Below are 22,747 nucleotides of genomic sequence, written 5' to 3'. Positions count from 1 at the left end.
AATTAATTGTTTATTCCACTCTACTACGGTCCTCCTATCTCTACTCAGGTTGCTAGCAATATGAAAGACTGCTTAACTGGTTTGCAAGAAATCCTTCTTGGCATGGCATTTGCAACTAGCTTAATAACTAGGTAGGTAATAGAAAAATAGTTAAATGAAAACATCATGTACCGTCTCTGAGGTTTAGTTTTCTGAGCTGTACTATTACCATGTTAGAACTAATGAGCTTGAAGATCATGTGCCAACAATTTAATGTTCAAAGTATCAATCGGGAGAAACCATAAAACTACTGTCTATCCACATTGTGCTTCCACCACACACATTATTGCTCTTTTTTCCTCATTTCCCATGCTTTTATTTCAATATTTTTATTAATATAGATTCCTCAGGAATCTAGTGATGCTTAAAAAGTACCAAAATACTTTTGACAAAATAAACAAAATGATTCCATATCCATGATCCATTTGTACAATTGACGTATGTTCTGAGAGCTTTGTGCAAAGAATATTACTTGAAGCTGTCAATGCACTGGTGAAAGAAGTTGATATAATTTCTGCTACGTTTTTCCAGTTTAGTGAGATAAATATATTTGCAAGCCCTTTAGAAACGGCAAGCTAGGACACATTGAAAATTTTTATCATGCCCACTCCCACATTTCAGACAATGCAGCTCCGCATACCAACTAAATCCAATTAATGTCTTTTGTCTTAATTTTCACCACTCCTCTATTTATAAAAAGACTAAGAATACATGGAGTGGATGTGTAGGTGTGTGCATTTCCCCACAGGTAAGAAGCGATGATTTTAAAAGTTTCTGGCAGGTGAATTCAGGCTAGGGAAGGGATATTTATGGCTGAGGTTCAGAAAGAGATCACAGAGGATATGAACTGTATGAAGACTAACTCTATGGTAAGGGAAGAGACCAGCAAGTACTTCTAATTTTTTATGGCCTGAAAAAAAAAAAAAAAGAATAATCTAATTGATGCCAACCTATTGTCAAGTATTTAATTTAAACACACACTCTGTGTGTTTAATATAGAATTTGAAAAACAACGTAGGTGCATAAATATTTCTAAGCTTATGAAAACCACGTTCAAAGATACAGGTGCTTTAGATTCAGAATTTAGTGGCAGAGCCACATGGATACCTAGGGTGTTTGAAATTCTAATAAAGATGAGAAGGAGGATAGCAAACATCAAAAAGAGGAGAAGGTGGGGGGAAGGGAGGGGAAACACAAAAAGGGGAAAGTTGCAGTTTGTGAAGGACAAAAGGCATGCAGTTACAGTGACCAGAGAAGTGCCACCAGTCCCGTGTGCCAAAAACTGTTTGCTGCAGTTCGCAGCTATTTTAACCAAGTGCAAATTTATACAAGCTCTACTGCATCAAATTTCAACAGTTTATAACAGTTGCTGATGAGAGCCATGATTATTCTATAATTATTAGACAAGTTTAACTAATTAGGTATCAGTAGTTCATTCGAACGTGTCCTTGTTATTTACACATTGATAATAATTTATATCCAATTACCTAATCCTGATCATTTTTATCCTGCATAAAGCTGTAAGGTCCATTAATAGTATACACATTTAAAGTCATAGGAATGTGTGCCTAAACCGAACTGTATATTAATATAACACAAATGAGCGTGAAATCGACTACCTATACCGTAGTGGGCAAAGCTCGTTTACTTCAGAAAATCACGTGGGCTTCATCTATATGGGTCAACGGTGGAATGCATATTTGTCAATTCCAATGAAATAAATGAATTAAACATCAAATGGAAATGAGGAGATTGTGAACATTGAGGATGACAGGGAAGAGCAGGCCACCTGCTATTAAAAAAATAATAAATAGTAGGATTTGGCAAAGGGAGTCAACAAGAAGAACAGCCAAGTCATTGCTCCTTTTAACTGACAGCCCACTATCTGGATTACTAGCATCTGCTTTAAGTAAGGGGTACTGCTTTATACATTTTTTGGTAAACATTGTGATTTAACTAGTAAATTTATCCACACTGGTTCTAAAATTACTGCAATTCCCACATTGTTTAGAATGTTCAATCCTTGCAATAAACAAACCTGTAGCACAAATTCAGTACACACTGATTTTTATTTTTCTTTTTTGAATTAAAACAGTTAGGTTTGTTTCCACCCCCACCTCCAACCCCTGCTCATCATGAAGAATTTCCCATAGCCATAGCCAAATGTTTTAATTTATAGAACCTTCTGTGTTTTGCCACTGGCAATGAAATCATAACTAATAAGTTCCACAGACTACAATAAAGCCCCAGAGAGAACTATATGCTATCTGTCAAGCATATAATTTTAAGGTTTAATAACACAAAATATGTTTATATAGTTTATCAAAGCACATCTCTTTCTCAAAACAAAGAAAAACAAAAAAGGGAGATGCTTAAAAAATGGTTCTTAAAGGTACCGTTTTGTAAATGAAGGATTGTTAATTGCTTAATAATTGAAAACATTACCATTTAAAGCGACTGATTATGTGTTTATTTCATTCCGGTCTGTGTTCTGAAAAACACTACCATTGCTATGGTTTTAATAATCACAAAGGGATTATATCTACCTCAGAAGACAATTTTACCAAATAGATTTAATTTGGTGTGTGTCCTTGTTTGCAAAATACCGAAATTTTTGATATTTTGAATAATCATTCAGTCCTAAATGCTACAAAAATCTGGGGTTTTTAATTTTTCTGATACTTTTCTTATGTAACCATACTCTGCTTTACAGTGTTGCTGAGACAGAGAGGGAAGACAGTGTGCTTAACGGCATATCTTTATGATCTTGAATGAGAACCAAGAATGTTTTTCTTCCAGTTATTAATACTGCCATGCCCACCTATCCTTCACTGCCAAAAAGTCTGTGTAGGTGATTTGATTTGACAGGGCAACGGAGAATTCTTACTCTACATAAAATCCATAGGGAAGCAGCTAGGCAGTAACTACAGGACCTCTATTCCCCAGATATCTGTATTAGTAAGCTAATTCTTACTACTGAAGTCATATCTTGTATTGATTTGTAAATCACATAAATTTCTACGTGCAAATATTTTTTCCATGATCTTACCTGGGACCTCTTGGGCCTTCAGGCTCGTAAACTTCTGGAAAGCTAAATGGGGAAAGAATGTATTATTTTAGATTATATGGGATTTTGAAAAAAGGAACATGATCAAATGAAAAACAAAAAGGGAAGATATGTGTTGGGATTTTCCCAATAAGGCCATTAGTTTGAGATAAGAGAAAAGAAAAAAAGAATATCATAAGAAATCCATGGATATGAGAAATGGGACATGGAAAGAATGGAATTAGAAAATAAATTATCTCAACCTGGCAATAAAAGAATAAATGTATATATTTAGTGCATGGAGTTTCAGTAAGTTGGATTTATTAAGTCTAGCTGTCATACGGATGATGAAATCCTTTGGATATTTTCATTTTATGATGGAAAATCTCTATGTTCTCTACCGAAGAAAACTAAAGGATGTCAAACACAAACACATATTGAATAAAAGTATCACTTTGTTTCTGATAGGAAGAACACAAAACTAAATCAGAAGGATAAAACACTTAACTGTTACAAATAAATGAAGATATTCACAGTGAGTTATTATGGAATGAATCATAACGTGAAAACAGTGCATCATGGAACCCAACTGTGTTTCTACCACATGTACATCGCTTTGGGGTATTAATTTTTCCAGATATTTTGTGCACTTAAATATAGTTCTAGATCATGTGTCTTAGTTGAGGTTTCTTCTTAAATATACCAGAAAAATAATGAGGAAGCGTAAGGGGTCAGTGATGATATACACAGCACCAGGGCCAGTAGAGAGAGAAGCTTGCCTAAACTTTGCCTAAAGGAATAAAAAAAAATTACCTAAAGAAAATCACCATGAAAATTTCAACGTATGGTCTTGAGTAAATGAATAACAAGTACAGAGGAGTAGGTGGGACTCTGAGAAGACATGACAAAAGCATTTATTAGCTGTGTGGCTTTGAATGTGTTACTTAAAGTCTCCATGTTGATGTTCTCATTTTAATATGAAGATAAGTATCCACACTTCAGAGAGTCATAAAAAATAAAAATAATGTTTATAAAATAATGTACCCAGCAGAAGTATATTTAGCTTAGAGCCAAAATTCTATGTAAAGCATTTATTATTATTATTTTTTTTTTTTAAAGATTTTATTTATTTATTTGACAGAGAGAGAAATCACAAGTAGGCGGAGAGTCAGGCAGAGAGAGAGAGAGAAGCAGGCTCCCGCTGAGCAAAGAGCCCGATGCGGGGCTCGATCCCAGGACACTGAGATCATGACCTGAGCCGAAGGCAGCGGCTTAATCCACTGAGCCACCCAGGCGCCCCTAAAGCATTTATTATTATTGCCAACGTAGTGTCATAAACATTTTATTTTTCTTTGTTTTCCTCAGCAATGTCTAACAGTTATCAACAACATTACCCAGGACTCCACTTGGTAGTGGACCACCTGGCCTGTCTTATTCAGGTAGGGTTCATATTCCTGATTCTTAGAGTCCTATGAAAGCTTAACATCCTATGTCCCATTACCTCATAGCCTTGCCCTATCTCATGTTGGCTACCTAGTTTTATGGCCTATGATACTATTAATAAGCTACAAGATTTATTTAGGTCTTGCTTAGAGAACGTAATAAATATATGTTGATTGATGTGTCATTTTCCCATGGAATTTGAATTTGAAATGGCCAGAAATTTGACATGGCCAGAAAAGATATTCATAGTCAGTCAAGTCTTGCTGGTATTCTTTGAATATGAGCGATACAGCATAACTGGTTGTCAGCATAAGGTATCCTGCTTGCAGAGATCCTGTGTATCAGAGTTAACGACACATTCAAAATAAAATAGATTCTGGGAGCTCATAGGGGTCTAGCAGGGTGATGGAGTAGGGGGTGGGTGTGTATTGCATTTCAATTACACACACATAAATGTAATAAATGTAATAATAACATTAAAGAAAATATGATGAAAAGAAAAATATGCTACCAGTAATCCTCACCCTAAAACAACACTTTTCTTTCTTTCTTTCTTTCTTTTTTTTAAGAGTTTATTTATTTATTTGTGACAGAGAGAGAGAGTGCACAAATAGGGGGAGGGGCAAGGGAGAAGCAGACTTCCCGTTGATCAGGGAGCCCAGGCGGGGCTCAATTCCAGGATCCCCAGAATCCCGAAATCATGACTGAGCCAAAGGCAGGCACTTAACCAACTGAGCCACCCAGGCACCTCAAAACAACACTTATTTTAATCTCTTGCTTCTTCTCTTCCAATGATGAGATGATCATCATTGATGTCATTGATGAGTCATTGATGATGACTACCACCATGAGATAGCCTTCTGGGAGGGTGGTCTTACTGAGTCTTACCGAGTAAGTGGTCTTCTTAGTGTAAAGCTAGTCAGTAGGGAAGGTAAATGAATCAAACCTTGGTCCATCGAGCCTGGCACAGACTTTCTCTGTGCCACCCTCTGCTGCCTACTTTTTTCCATGTAGGCAAAAGCTGTGAGAAAACTGATCCTTATACTCATACACAGATAACCAACTGATGGCAGAAGGAGGTATAAGAGAAGGCCATTTCTCTGAAACAGCTAGGCACTGACTTGTTCTAGATTCATACTATTTATGTTTGGATATCATAATACCAAAAAAAAGAAAGGAATTTTAGCATACTGGAACTTGAGATATGCTAATAAACAAGTTTATTTTAAATGAAATATACATATTTATAAATATAAATTGATATAATGTATAATGTATAAAATATTTTAAAACACCTTAAATGTTTTATTAGATAATTGAACACTTCGGTAAACATATTGTATCAATCAAAATAGGAAATAGAAAAAAAATTAACACATTAGTTATTTAAATTTAAATGCATTTTACTTATGGATTCTTTTGTAGAAAATAAGTTTGCAATTTGTTCTCATTTCTTTAAAAATGTCAAAGAAAAAAAGATTTATAATGACTAAAAAAATCAGTCATTTTTGATGTATGGGAAATCTTTTTAAGCAGCAGATAGCATGTTAAAGTGACTTATGAGAAAATACAGATACCAAGTTTCTGAACATAGCCATTGGAACCATCTGAGTGCCTTGTGATGGTTTTCCTTTGCAAATTGTCCCCTCAGTTTGCAAATCTACAGTACTTTTGTTGTTCAGTAGTTAATGTCCTTCATGCCATTAATTCCTTTCATTACATTTGAAATTGTTGGGGCGCCTGGGTGGCTCAGTCGGTTGGGCGGTTGCCTTCGGCTCGAGTCATGGTCCCGGCATTCTGGCATCGAGTTCCGCATCAGGCTTCTTGCTGCGCGGAGAGCCTGCTTCTCCCTCTGCCTCTGCCTGCCTCTCTGCCTGCCTGTACTCTCTATCTCTCTGACGGATACATAAATAAAATCTTAAAAAAAAAATTGAAATTGTTACAACACAAAGTTGCCACCAATAGTTGCATTATAATCTACCACATGCAGTCTAGCTCAGTCCTCTGTCTCATCTCGTGGCTTGTACTCCTTCAACATCATGGTCTGATTTGCATCATGCACGCCATGCCTTCATGAGAGGCCATTTATTATTCATAGGTTACAATGACATGTTTTTTAAATATTGATATACAATTTTTGAATTGTTCTATTGTTAGGATATTTTACATGTCCAGACTCCTACATAATATTCTTCTGCTACATAGCAAAAGACGCATAAAGCTTTGGTTCTGGAGTCAGGTATAACCGGAATCCAGTCCTGGTACATCGTTTATTAACAGAGTGGTCTTCAGTATGTTATACATTGCCTCAAAGCCTCAGTTTCCTAATGTGTCAACTGGGCTCTTAGTCAACATCTACATGATTGTTGAGAAGGCTAACCAAGATAATGTATATAAAGTGATCAGTAAATATCCAAGTTCTGAATAATTTAGGTCATGTACTGATTTATCCATTAAGTTGATAAGAAAAATGAGACGTCTTAGAATAATTTTCAAAATGTGGGCTCTGAGAGTGTGTAAAAGACGTCATAAATAGGCTTAACTGAGAGCAATTTCCCTTTCTAATTTTCACTAATTGTCAAACCGTGCCTCAAAATCTTTTGAAAGTAGTGTGAATGTTGTGAATTTATGGATTTCTGTCATTCATTCTTAATACTAAGCCAGATATAACTTCACCTCAATGTGTATCCTCTGAAACTAAAGGGAATTTTGCACTTTGTTTAGAATCTGGTCTCTGTGCAAATTCCGCTTTGCACTTGGACAGATGGAAAAACAGTGAGACTTATTAGTGATGTTATATTACAAAAATATATTTTATAAAGAAGCTCTCAGTATTAAAATAATTAATGTTGCAGACAATGTCTCATTTAAATTCATAAATAGTAAATACCCAGTAAGCAAAAGATTGTGTATTTTTCTTTTAATTTTACTCTGATGATATTATTCCATAAAAATCTCAATAGTAAAAATATGGAGTTGGATTTGTTTATATCCAATTAAATTTAAAGAATGATAAAAATTATTCAACTAAGTAGTAAAAATGCAAAATCTTGTGTTTAATTTCTCAATTTGTCAATTGTTTCCCAAAAGCCTATTGTCCAATGTGGCATGAACAATAATTGCAGAGGATTTTAATAAGGTTTATTTTGAAAGAGCAGTCAATGAAAATAAAATTTATTATTTTTATGAAAGTTGCTACCATTAGCTTACTATCATGGATGGTAATGATCTGCTGGTAAAAGGACACAACTGCATTTTACTAGCAATTTTTACCTTTCTATTCAACTTTTATATGTATTCATATTGTGATGACAATTTAAGATTTTATAAAAATGGTATATAACATTGACTTTGTTGTGGAATGCTTGGACATTTTATATCATTATGGTCTCTATGTTTATATTGCAGAGCTACATGACGAAGATGCAATCAGTCTTAAAAAGAGTCAAGTGTATTCCATGACTTTGAGGATATATTTGCTGAATTCTATCATGGGAATAAATTTAAACTTGCTTAATCATTTTGGTCAGTTCTAACCTTCACTATTTTCAGAGATGCCTGGTATTTTAAAATAAAACTTCACAAAGATAAACATTTAAATATCAGGTCTTATTTTTAGAACTGAATTTTAGTTACCATATGTATAAATAATGGCATTCTTGAATTTATTTGGGAAATGAGTATGGTTTCCAGGAAAAATGATGCGGAGCATGCACCCATGCATCTGCTCTCTCTCCCTCCTTCTCTCTCATATAGCTATAAAAGTTTAGAAAGGAATTTGGAAAATATCACACACAACAGAGAACAAAGAAACAACTATAATCTAACCACACAGTAAAATCACCTTTAAAAAATTTTTTTATGGTTTTCTCCAGTTTTTGTTTATATGCATGCATCATCTTGGTTGATTTCAAATTTGCACCAGTAGAAAAATAATGTTTCAATACATTTTTGAGTAGAATACTTATTTTTTTTAGTGTTTCTCTGAAATAAAAACTTCAGAAGTTAGATTGTTAGGTTTCAATTCATGAATATTTCCTCATTTAAAGTATTTCATTCATGTATATAATTGTAAACCAGTTTATGTTGCCTTAAATAATATAACTACATACATGGAAGCTATTACGATCCACAGCCTAATTGTCAAAAAGAATAAATAATAAGGTCCTCCACAATTTGACATTTTTTTTTAAATAGAAAAGGAGTAAATATGGTAAATAAATTTTGTCATCTCGGCAGGAGACCTGAATGGGCACACTGGATGAAGAAAATCAAGAAGACAAGCAAATAATGTGGATGTTGAAAACGGATTCCGGGTCAATGATTTCTTCTTCTCTATGGCATATTAACAATTTCTAAAAATAGCTCCAACAAATTCTCATTGCTAATTAAGTGTTTGACCTACCATTTAGATTTTTTAAGCACTTCCAACATCGAATCCAAAGAAGCAAATGTTTAGGGTCCAATTTTTTCCTTCACCACCACTGGATACTCAGGCTAAAGACTCTGTAGATATCCAAATCCAGAGTGATGCTAAGTCTTTCAAGAAAAAAGAAAAAAAAAAAACCTAACAAAACTAATACCAAACAAAACTAATACCCTAGAGGCATTTATTAATATCAACCTGGCAAGATTAATGAATCCTATAACACAATCAGTCCACTAGTGTTTAAACATTACTTGATATAAAATAGGTCCACTGAGCTAGATTTATGAAGAAAATTGATGATAGAAGAATTCCTAATAAGATCTGGATAGCATGCTGAAGCCAAAAGAAGCAGGGCCGTCAGAAAAAATGAGAACTTGCTAAAATAAAACTTCAAGCAATACATCATTCCTGGAGGGCACTGGGTAGCACTGGCATTGGGGACATGTAGGTGGCTCCAAGAATAAGAGACCTGTTAGATGTCTGGAGCCTTTTGGGTAAAGCACAAGCAAAGAAAAATGGGGGAGGGTCTTTTCTCACAATCCACAGAACTTTGAAGAATGTCAGTGATAATTAGTACTACTATTAGTCCTATTCTAGCTCATCTACATTTGGGTTAAAGTGAAAAGTTACGAACAATCTAGGGAGAGTGGAAAAGAACTATTATTTGTTGATTACTAGGCACAGCAAGGTACTCTAAATTATGTGATTTAATGTTGTTTTAATTCTTGCGATATACCTACATTTCATAAATGGGGAAATGTTGGCTTTCATAAATGGGGAATAGTTCACAAGAGCATGAAACTAATGTGAGAGAATAGTCCAATTAGCCCCAAAGCCCAAGCTTTTAGCCCTAAAACCTTACTCTAGACTATGTTTGTACAATAATACTACATGAAAGAGAACTAAAACATGGTTTAATATTATATACTGCTGTTACACATAGTTCAATATCTGCTTTCATCTGCTTTCTGTTGGTGCTTCTATACAATTCCTACATGAGTGTTTAATCAAACATCATGCTTTCACCCTCACTGAGCCTTCCACTGTTGTGATCTATCATATGAAAGACATTTGATGAAAAAAGAGAAGAAATCACGTAACTGAATTCTCGCCTGACTAGGGATACATTCACATAACATGAAATTTACAAGAAATTATATTTAAATCCAGGCAAGTTATTCTATAGGAAGTGATGTATTAAATCTGATTGTTTGACTAACTTTTAACTTTTACAAAATGTCTATGTCTCTAAGAGTAAATGCATTGTTCAGCATACGGGGATGCATTTTGAGGACGTTACCACTGCAAATCAGAATCACCAGAGATCTCTTCATACCACTTACTGAAAAGTAGACTAGTAGCTATGTAGGAGGGTTGGGTGATTTCTAGCTACAGCTGTAACATAGGTCTCATTTTCAGACAACTGGATGCAACTGCATAAATGTCCATCATTTAGGTCCTATTGATCCAATATTTTAGGGAGTATTTTTTTTCTTTAAAAGTAGGCTGAAATACACTTTTAAAATACAATGAAAGGTCTAGCATCTAACAATGATTTGACATTTAAAAATGGTACCTTAGAAATGAAATGAAATAATTCAATCAACTCCTTACTCAACCTGACACTAAAGCTCAAAATCTAAATCAAAGTCAGAGCTTCCTGACAATACTGTTCAAGAAAACCATCACTGACTGGAAGGTTGACTGAAACTTAAGGAGAATCTATTTTAATAGGGATAATCAGTTCAAGAAAAGAACAAGAGTAGCAAATCTATTTTGTCCTGTGAATCTACATTGCTCTACTTGCCTCAGGAAAACTAAAGGTGCAGATGTCTAGTTTTTGTGACAAAATTAATGTATCAAATAAATCAAATATGCTGAAAATTTGGTCACTGCTATTATGCTTTGCAAAGCTGCTTTGCAGGAAATCCTCAAATTCAGATAGCCTGTATTCCAAAACTGTATTTGGAAACTGATCGCAGGAATTGAGACAATGTTTACCCTTTCTTCCCTCATCCCTTCTTTCCTTTTCTTTTTTCCCTAAAAACAGTGTAATATGTTATATGTAATATACATATGTAATATGTATATATGAAGTGGTCAGGGGAGGGGACACTTTTTTTTTCTCCAGAGAGATACTTCTGGTAACTTTTTTACATTTACCTACTAGACATTGTTTCATTCCCAATATTTAACAGAGGAAGGAGGGGCAGGGAGGGAAGAAGGAACTTATTGAAAGCAGAAGAATCTTTCTCAAGTATTTCATAAAAAGTTGGATTTTTGTATTTTTGTGTGATTATGTATAAATTATTATAAATATAGATTATAATCTCAGCAAGGGCAAAGCTCATGTCTGCATTTATTTATTGAAGAGATTCAAGTGTTTACCACGGCACCTTGCATATACTAAACACTCAATGAATATTTCTTATATGAATAAATGAACTATGTATAAGACAGAAAATAAGAGAAAATGAATTCGGTTCCCCCATCATATGCTTCTGAGGACCCTACGTAATCTTGGAATCTCCAGTTCCTACAGAAGGGAGCTTACACACCAGCAGAATGATTCCAACTTCACTATCACGTACCATGTTGAGTCAGGATGCAGAAAAGAGATGCAATAACAAATGTATATGCACCTTCATCTGGTAGATTACCAGGTGAGCATCAGTGTTCCCAATCCAAAAGTACAAATAAGGGTGTGTGTGTGTGTGTGTGTGTGTGTGTACACATATGCATCACTAAATCAAAGATTCCCAGAGAGGAATATCACTTAATTGCATGATTTTCAAACTTTTTACTCATAGTGATTTTTGAAATACAGTTAATGAGTTGTGACTAGAACTTTTAAAAATAAGATAGTTTACACTAGAATATAATTGAAATTAATACAATGAAAAAGGAAAGTGAACAGAATCGAATACATAAGCAAAACTTTTTAAATTTCATTCTCTCATATATAAAACATTCTGACAATACTAGCAGATAGCAAGATATATGTGTATAGCTTTATTCTATTTTGTCTCATGTTGTGTGTATTTCTAGTGACTCTGGAACTATAGGAATACATCCTGCAGCAGAATTTTATACCACTAAGTTAAGTAGGTCCAACTGTTGGAAAATTGTATTTTTGAGACAACATGTGAATTGGTTAGGGTCAGCAGACCTAGACTCAAAATCTGTTCCCCCCATTTCTTACTGAAGTATTCCTTCAAAAGATATTCAATCAGTTTAAGCCCATGTTTTTTCATCTCTAAAATTAGGGTAAAATTTTTCTACATGTTAATTGAAAATAATTAAAAGAAAATGTAAAGCATGTAGCATAAGCTGGCACAGGATTTGTACTAAACAAGTGTTAGTTGTCATTATTCTAGTTCAGAAAATGTATCATGCAGCATATTCCACTAGTATTTATAGTTTGGGGAGTTTTCATTCAATGTCAGACTTTTATACAAAGTCAGAATATCTTATAGATTCTTGCAACTACCCAACTTTATAAATATTAAAACTACCTTACAGGTGACTTAAGATTTTAAATACTACTTAGACCCGATTTTAAATACTACTTAGACCCTTTCAGCTTTTTTTTTCCTCAAAAATTTGTTTTTGAATATGAACATGAAAAAGGAATTTATTTTATTTATCAGGAAGCTGTGCCTGAGTGAAGAATTACAAGGATTTCAAAGAAATTGGTAATAAGTAAATATAGCAGTATTTTAAAATCAATTGACTATAAGATTATATTCAATTAAATTAATTCCCCTTGCTGTAAAAGAAAACCTTGCAATGACTTAGTAAGGTGTATATAAAATCAACTTCTGATTGTAGAGAAAATAGTGAAAAGAGAACATGATAATATTATTCAGCTATGTAGAATATTTGAGGTCCTTTTCTACTTAAATTTTCTGACAAGTCATAGGGAAAATAAAATTAATTGTGTACTAACAGTGAAGCCACCAGTAATTGCCTATATGGAGTTACTAGAATTTTAGCTGTTATGCTGACATAAATAATTAGAGCTATGCTCACTCTAAAGAAGAAAGCTTGATTCAAGCACAGATTCACAGCTAAGTTGAAGGAAACATTCTATCCTCACCTCAAGGATAAGGAAAGGGGTTACAGTATCCAGTGAGAGCTTCAAAGCTGAATCTGTATTTGTAAAATAGTTATTAAATTATTTCCTTAAGGCATATGATAATTGTGGGAAATATTTTTGTCTCTGTCTGTAAGTTACAATGATTAGACTCTTAAAACTTTACTAATCATAAATATATAGCAAAACAAGTTTAAGAATGCTACATTGTTGAGGAAACAATTCAGTTGCACAGAGTATCTCTGTCATACCTATGACAAAACTGGCTGCCAAAATAAAAAGCCATTGTTATGCATTAAACTGTGTCTCCACCACCCCCTAACTCCTGGTACCTCATAATATGACCTTACTTGAAGACAGCCTTTACAGAGATAATCAAGTTAAAATGAGGTCATCAGGGTGAACCCAAATCTAATATGATTCATGTTTTTATAAAAGGGGAAATTTTGGACACAGCAAGAGACATACACATAAGGAGAACGCCATGGGAAGACTGCAGTAAAGCTTCCACAAGCCAAATGACTACCAAAAGCTGGGAAAGAGGCCTAGAATAGACTCTTCCATTGAACCTCCAGAGGGACCGTGGCCTAGCTGACACTCTGTTTTGGACTTCCTGCCTCCAGAACTGTAGGACAATAAATTTCTTTTGTTCTGAGGCACTCAGGTTTGTGCTGTTTTGTTACAGCAATCCTAGCAAACTAACATAGGCATAATTCCACTGTTTCCTGAATTAGGATATACTACAGCCAAGAAAGTGGTTATTCCTTAAAGTCCCTGAATTCTGATGAAATGTTAACCTCTCAAATGCTGGTATTCGAAACTCAAACCTTAAAATTGAAGTTAATATCACTTTACTCAGGTTGGAAGGTCTGAATGTAAATTGAAAACATAAGGTGTCCTGAGTTTTCTAGATAATCTGTTACTAGGCATTGGATCAACTAGGTAGCTGAATGACTGACTGCAGATTTTAGTTTCCAATAGGATGTCATGGTAACCAAGTTCTAAACTATAATTCCTATATTTTTAGAAATAGAAGAGTTTTGTATGCAAAAAAAAATAAAAATCCAAACTGTTGCCGCAGCAAATGATTTAGAACTGATTTTTAAGTAACTTACTTTCCTTCCTTTTAAACAGTGTTTTTATTTGTCTTATTTAATCAGTGCATGACTTACTCCATGTCTGGGGTTGTAAAGTTTATGTAATAAGATACTTTGTGGAATAGAAGTTAGGCTCCCTCTCTGTTGCTCAGCCCATGTTAAGTCATCTGGAGTGTGTTGAGCTAAGACAAATGTATTAAAATTTATATCAGTACAAATCTACAGTTATTATTTCTTTAGGTAACAAAAGAGCAATGAGAGTTATTTTTTATGGTTTAAATGCCAAATTATTTAATCTTTTAATGTTATTTGCAAAATGTGTGGCCTTGGATGGAAACTTTCACTAACTTTGTTAATAAAGGGGATTTTTAACCACTTCTACTCATATATACCAAACTATACACAAAATAAGATGATGAATTAGGAAGGAAATGCTGTTAAGAGAATTACTATGAGCATGAGGAAACTATTAGACTGGAGTTTTCAGTAGTCTAAAATTCTGAGATTTGATTTTTAAATGATGAAACATCCAATAAGCCCAATGACTCTGCATAAACATGTACCATGGAATAAATTATTCCAAATGAAAGCATGGATATTATTTGTTCAGCTGTTTTAGTGGTTGGAACGTTAGGAACAAAAGCTATTATTGTTCAACGTATTTTTTCACAGGAAATAGACAGTGGCAAACATACAGTAGTTCAACACATGAGATCAGAGACATGGTTTTTATAGTAAACTAAGAACAGATGTTGGAACTATTCAAGACCTTTACAGAATTATTAGTTATGTTTGCCTTTGAAAGCAAAGAAAGTTTATAAAGACTCACATATCTGATTATATTAAGAAACAGACAGGTTTTCAAATCCAAAGCTTTAATTCATTCAAGCTAAAAGTTTCTGCTGCATAAATTTTGAATGTGCTACTCAACACTATTGCAAATAATTACAATAGGTTCCATGTTACCCTACTGTTTTCAGAAATGCACTTACTTTTGAAAGATGTAAAAACTACTGATTTCTCACATACAACCTAAGTAGCCCCATCCACTAAAAATCACAAAAAAGTAGGATTTATAATGCAGGCAAAGATTATTATTTAATAGCAATCACTAAAATCAATTGATTCATATACATTTAAAAAAAAATAAAGAAAGAAATTATCTAGGTAACTTGAAAGCATATTTTCTGAGGTTGAACCATAGCCAACATGTGGCCTTTTTTCCATACATGAAACACCTGTATAAAATCATTTACCACATCAGTCCTTCTACATTCTTGAGCTCTAAGCTTCAAGCTTTCTGTTGTTTCTCTTCTGTTGCAGGATCTTCATCCCCTCTCACTCAGTTTATATTCCATGATATAGCTTGGTAATTACCCCTTAAGAGATACTCTCAGTTTCTGTGTTCCTCCCTACTCTCTAGCACAACTTGGGCAAGCCATACCTGGCTTAGCACCTGCTTAAGTCCAATTTAGTTCCTACTCTGAACCTGTATCTTTACCTCCAATTATGACTGCAGAAAATGTCCAACTGTGCTGATGAGCCTTATTTTAAATTTATGACCTTTAACTTCAGATGGACCCTTACTGTTACTTAACAATCACTTTCTTAGTCAGTTCATTCTTCCGGGTACCACTTCACATCTTTTCCATTCCAATAAAATTTCCAGAGACCTCTCCCACTCCCACATAGACATTCTTACATTTTTAGTTAATGGCTTTACTTGGAATTCCCTGAGAAATGGAACTGATCATTAGAGACTTTAGGAAAGCTCCACCACCTGGTCCCCCAACCTACCTGTGCCTTTACCTACATGTGCTACCTTTCTTTCTTGTCATAAAGGATCTTGTTTTTACTCCTACTTAAGGCTAATGTCTCAATTCCTGTATACTATCCTTTCTAGGTCATACCGAACTGGCATTTTTTTCTCTCTCAGTATACATGACTTGGATCATTCCTGTCTTCATATATACAAACTAAAATATCTCCAATTATAAATATAAATGAATTTTAAAAACCTCCCTCTTCTCATATTCTATTCCAGCTACTTCTTCAATTCTTTGCTCCCATTTACAGCAAAACTCAAAACTCAAAATTACCATCTATCTTGTGATATGAAAAATATATCTTGATAAAGTCGCTTAAAAATCTGTTTGCATTTTTTTCACTTAAACACAATGAATATGGATGTGCAGGTACATACACCCCATATCTCCAAACAGGTTCAATCAAAAAAAGACATCACAGAGACACATTTTAATCAAAATGTTGAAAATTAAAGAAAAAGAAACAATTTGAAATCAGCATGAGAAAAGCAACTCATCACATACAAGGAAATACACATAAGACTATGAGTGGCATTCTCAGCAAAAGCCTTGCAGGCCAGGAGAGAGTAGCATGACACACTGAAACTGCTAGGGAAAAGAAAGAAAAAAGGAAAAAGAAAATGCCAACAAAGAATATTTTAACTAACTGTTAAAGTAACTCCTAAGGAACTAACTAATACTTTAACTAAAAATGCCTTATAGCTATGAAGGAGAGATCACGACTTTTCCAAACGAAAGCTGAAGAAATTCATCTCTACTAGGCTTGCCTTATGACAGATAGTAAAAGGACTTCCCCAAGCTAAAATGACAAAATGGCAATTAGTAACATGAAAACATATGAAAGTATAAAACTGATAAAAACAAATATCTAGTCAAATTTAGAATAATAATGTAAAGGTATTATATAAATAATTTAATTCTTGTATAAATCTTTAAAACAAAAGAATCAAAAATAACTATAGTTCTAATAATTTGTTAATGGGTACACAATATTAAAAAATGTGAATTGTGACATCAGAAACATAAAATGTGGGAAGAGTAATAAAAGTGTAAAATTTTGGTATGCAATTGAAGTTAAGTTGTTATTAGCTTAAAATAAATTTGTATAACTACAAAACATCTTATGCAAGCTTCATGGTAGCCACAAAGCAAAAATCTATAACAAATACACAAAATACAAAAAGAAAAGAAACAAAACATATCACTACAGAAAATTATCAAATCCCAAAGGAAGACAGCAAGAGAATTAGACAGAGACTATAAAACAACCTGATCATAATTAAGAAAATGGGATCCTAACCTACCAATAATTACTTTAATTGTAAATGAATAAATTATCTAGTCAAGACATATAATGACTGAGTAGATATGAAGACAAGACCCAACTATATGCTACATACTATTCTGCAACTATATGGTGCATACATTTCAGTTTTAAAGCCACACATAAACAGTTACTGAAGGAGGGGCACCTGAGTGGCTCAGTGGGTTAAAGCTTCTGCCTTCTGCTCGCGTCATGATCCCAGCGTCCTGGGATCGAGCCCCGCATCGGGCTCTCTGCTCCGCGGAGAGCTTGCTTCTTCCTCTCTCTTTCTGCCTGCTTCTCTGCCTACTTGTGATCTGTCTGTCAAATAAATAAATAAAATCTTTAAAAAAAAAAAAAACAACAAAAAACTAAAAACAAACAAAAAAAAACAGTAACTGAAGGAAAGGAAACAGATATTCCATGCAAATGGAAAACAAAGGAGAGCAGAGGCGTCTGTATTTGTATCAGACAAAATAGACTTTCACTCAAACTATAAGAGACAAAAAAAAGTCATTACATACGGTTAAAAGAATCAATTCATCAAGAAAGTATAACAATCATAACTATATATGCACCCAACACTGGAGCACCTAAATATACTAAGCAAATACAATCAGATTTGAAGGGAGAAGCAGACAACTATACAATAGTAGTAGGGAACTTCAATATCCCACTTTCAACAATGAATATATCATCCAGACAGAAAATCAACCAGGAAATGTTGTACTTGAATTGTACTGTAGACTAAATGGTTCTAGCAGACATAAACAGAACATTGCAGCAGAATATACATTCTTTTTAAGCAGATATGGACCATTCTATTGGATGGATTATATATTAGGCTGTAAAACAAGCCCTAACAAATTTAAGATTGAAATCATACCAACTATATTTTTTCTGACCATAATGGTATGAAACTAGAAATAAGTAATAGCCAGAAAATTGGAAAATTAACAGTAAGTGGAAATTAAACAACACATTACTGAACAACATACACATTCATGATGAAATCAAAAGGGAAATAAAAAAATATCTTGAGATAAATGAAATTGGAAATACAGCATATGCAAACTCATAGGATGCAGCAACAGTAATGCTAAGAAGGAAGTTTATAGTGATAAATGCCTACATTAAAAAAGAAAGAGATCTCAAATAAATAATTTAACTTTAAACCTCAAGGAACTAAAAAAAAAAAAGAACAAACAAAGCCCAGAATTAGAAAAATGTAGGAAATAACAACTATTGGAGGAGAAATGAGACAGGGATTAGAACAAATAGAGAAGATCAGTGAAACTAAGTTGATTTTTGAAAGACAAAATTAACAAACCTCCAGGTAGACTATCCAAGAAAAAAAATAGACTCAAATAAATAGCATTATAAATATAAAAGGAAAGACAAATATGAAGGATCATAAAAGAGTAGTATGGACAATTATACTCCAATGAATTGGATAACCCAGGAGAAATGGGTAAATTCCTAGAAATATACAACCTACCAGACTGAATCATAAAAAAAATAAAAAAATAGTAAATCTGAACACATCAGTAACAAGTAAGGAGACTGAATTAGCAATTAAACATCTAAGAAAAGCCCAGGGGCAGATGGCACTAGTAAAGTCATTTCTATATACTAACAACAAACTATCTAAAAAAGAAAAGAGAACAATACCAATCACAATAGTATCAAAATTAATAAAATATTTAGAGATAAATTTAACCAAAGGAGTAAAAGATCTGAATACTGAAACTAAAACACTAAAAAAAGAAATTGAAGAAGACACAAATTAATGGAAGGACATTCCATATTCATGAATTAGAAGAGTTAATACTGTTAAAATGTTCATACTAACCAAAGCAATCTATAAGATTAATGTGATCCCTATTAAAAAAATGTCAATGGAATTTTCACAGAAATAGAAAAAACAAAAACAAAATTAGATTTTGTGTGGAACCACAAAAGTCTCCAAATAGTCAAATTCATCTTTAAAAAGGGGAACAAAGTGAGGCATCAGAGTTCTTGATTCAAACTATATTACAAACCTATAGAGTTCAAACAGTATGTCTCTCACATAAATGGACACACAGACTAATGGAACAGAATAGAGAGCTCAGAAATAAACCTACACATATATGATCAGCTAATCTTCAACAAAAGTTACAAAAATACAACAGGAAAAATATTATTGAAATACCTTCAATAAATGGTATTTGGAAAACTAAATATACACATGCAAAATAATGAAAATGGACTCTTACACCATACACAAATATTACTGAAAAGGGATTAAAGGCTCAAGTCTAAGGCCTAAAACCATGAACTATGGTTTTGAGAATGAAAACATAAGGAAAGAACTCTTTGACATTAATCCTTACAATTATTTCTTCAATATGACATCAAAAACACAGAGAAAATGATCAAAAATAAACAGGACTAAATAAAACTAAAATATTTCTGAAGAAGAAGGAAAACAATCAGCAAATGAAAAGGCAATCTACACAATAGAGGGAAATATTTGTGAGCTATATGTGCAGTTAGCTTCACCAGGGAAATGTAAATTAAAACCATAAAAAGATGTCAGTTCACATCTGCAAGAATGGCTATTATTGAAAGTACAAAAGATAACAAGTGGTGAGGATGTGGAGAAATGGAAACCCTGGTACACTGAATTTAATTTGGTATAGTCATTATAGAAATAGTATGGAGGTTACTCAAAAAATTTAAAAAAAACACCTAAAAAAATAAATATAGATCCACCATATGGTTGAGAAATTCACTTTCTGGGCATATATCTAAAGGAAATAAAAGTATTATCTTTAAGAGATATCTGTATTCCCATGTTTAATGAAGCCTTATTCACAATAGACAAGATACATAAATAAAAGTATCCATTTACAGATGAATTTTTAAGAAAATTTTATACACACACACACACACACACACACACACATACTCACTCACTATTATTCAGCCCTAAAGAAGAAGGAAAGTCTGACATTTGTGACAACATGGATGAACCACTTGGAGGTTGTTATGCTAATGAAATAAGACAAGCACAGAAAGACAAATAGTGTATGATCTCATATGTTCAGCCTAAAAAGTTAAACTCATAGAAACAGAAAATAGAATAGTATTTGCCAGTGCCAGGAGTTGAGTGGGAAAAATCAGGAGATGTTGGGTCAATAGGTATAAATTTTCAGCTATAGGATGAATATGTTCTGGAGACCTAACATTCAGCACAGTGACTGTAGTAAGTAATTATGTGTTGTAAAATGGAAATTTGCTAAGAGAGAAGATCTTAAGCTTTTTTTTTTCCACACATAGACAAAAAATGGTAACTAATGAGGTGATGAATATGTTTATTAGATTGATTTTGATGATCATTTCACAATGTAAATTTTATGAAAACATCTCATTGTATACCTTAGGTATATAATATTTTTGTCAATAATACCTCAATAAAGTTGGAAAACATAAATATATTAAAGTAGGACCACAGATGTAATAAGACAAAACAAAACAAAAGCTATACTGAGTTCCATCTTTCCACTAGAACTCCTCTTATCAAAGTCACTATGAACTCTACACAGCTAAATTCAATGGCTAGGTTTCAATAATTTTCTTTTTTTTTTTTTTAAAGATTTTATCTATTCATTTGACAGACAGAGATCACAAGTAGGCAGAGAGGCAGGCAGAGAGGTTGTGGGGGAGGGAAGCAGGCTTCCCGCAGAGCAGGGGGCCCAACACGGGGCTTGATCCCAGGACCCCGGGACCACGACCCGAGCCGAAGGCAGAGGCCCCAACCCACTGAGCCACCCAGGCACCCCTCAATAATTTTCTACTTTATCAATACATCATATATATATTACTTTAAAGTACCTTAAAATTTCATGAAAAGTACACATTCTCTTGATTCTCCTTCTACCTGGTAAGTCATTTCTTCAGTCTTGCAGGTTCTTTCCAATCTTCCTTATCTCTAAATGGTATGGTTGCCCTGCTCTCAGTTCTTGGCCTCTTTCCTATGTTCTTTTACAATTACTATGTGATCTCATTGGGTTTGGTGCTTTTAAGTACCACTCATCTAACTGATGACTCAGAAAATTCCCTATCTACAGCTCAGATGTTGATCCATATATCTAATTTCCTATTAGCCCTCTATACTTGGATGTTCAATAGGTATCTTAAATTTAACATGTCTAAAACCAAATGCTCAATCTTCCCTTCCAAACCTGATGCTACTAGAGTCTCCCCCTTCTCAGTAAATCACATTTCCTTTCATCCTTTTTCTCAGGCCTAAAAGTTATCTCTGAATTCTCCCTTCCTCTTGCATCAATTCATCAGTGAATCTCACTAGGTCCACCATCAAAGCATAACCAAATCTGTGTACTTCTCATATTATACCATTCCTCCATAGCACTGCATTCTCCACAAAGCATCCAGATTAATTCTTGAAGTAAGGGTCAAGTAAAAATATTCATCTGATCAAATTGCTCTTGTGCCTTGCATGTCACTCTGAGTAAAATCCAGTCTTTTAATGACCTACTGATTTGATGGCCTACAGACTCACGTGATTTGACCACAGACTTGATTCAGACTTAATCCATGATCAATTCCTCCTCTGTTACAGGCCTCCGTGCAATTCTTTAAACATGTGGAATTTGACTACCCTTGAGGATTGGATTGCCTTTGCCCTCTGTTTGCATTTATGCTGTAGATATCTCCCTGTACCTCCCCCACCTCCTTCAGTTCTCTGCTCCATGTCACCTTGTTAGAGAGCACCTCATTACCTTTACTCATCTCCCTATATAAAAGACAACTTCCAAGTATATTTTTCACCTAACGTCGCTTTCTTCATAACATTTATCACCATATGATACATGTGGTGTTTTGTTTTGTTTTGTTTCAGTGTCTATTTCCACTCTTGGAATATTAAGTTCATGAAAGCAGGGATTTTTTTTTTTTCATTTTGTTCATTGCTGTGTCCTTACTACCAAGTTTTCTAGAGTCTGGCATATAACATTTATACATTAAGGGGATGTTTGATATAAATGAAACAAATAATATGAAAAGAGTAGGGTTTTTTAACTGGTAGGGTCATAATCATTTTCGCTTGATCTATCCATGTGGTTAGAGAACTAGTCTCATTTTTATCTATAAGACTTAAGTTTACCCACTAACTTCTCTGTTAAGAGTGCTTACTAGAAAGGTTGAGCTGATCAATTTTTATTTACGTGAGTTTTTAAGGAAAAGATATGGGAACATAGAAAGCCCTCTGTTAAGTGGTGGCTCCTGACATAGCTATTATTAGTAAATATATAAAGAATAAATCGTTCCACAGTTCAACTGAACAATTTTTAATCATATGTACACTGCTGATAATGCAATTGATTGAATGTTCCAGACTCCTGCTATACAATTTCTAAAAGCATATAGTCTTGATAAAAATATCTTGCAAGAAAAAAGATGCA

General features: G+C 33.8%; 1 long non-coding RNA gene across 1 annotated transcript in view; it reads right to left on the bottom strand.

The window, feature by feature from the left end:
- Positions 1–3,097: 3,097 nt before the first annotated feature.
- Positions 3,098–22,747, bottom strand: part of LOC116575192 — a 69,556-nt gene continuing 49,906 nt past the window's right edge. Inside the window, exon 4 of the long non-coding RNA XR_004279648.1 lies at positions 3,098–3,130. This is a non-coding gene — a long non-coding RNA (uncharacterized LOC116575192). The remainder of the gene's footprint in view (positions 3,131–22,747) is intronic.

Source organism: Mustela erminea, chromosome 16 (assembly GCF_009829155.1).
Source record: "Mustela erminea isolate mMusErm1 chromosome 16, mMusErm1.Pri, whole genome shotgun sequence".
NCBI classification, from domain to species: domain Eukaryota; kingdom Metazoa; phylum Chordata; class Mammalia; order Carnivora; family Mustelidae; genus Mustela; species Mustela erminea.
The sequence above is the reverse complement of the archived record's forward strand: the minus strand, read 5'-3'. Positions and strand labels throughout refer to the sequence as shown.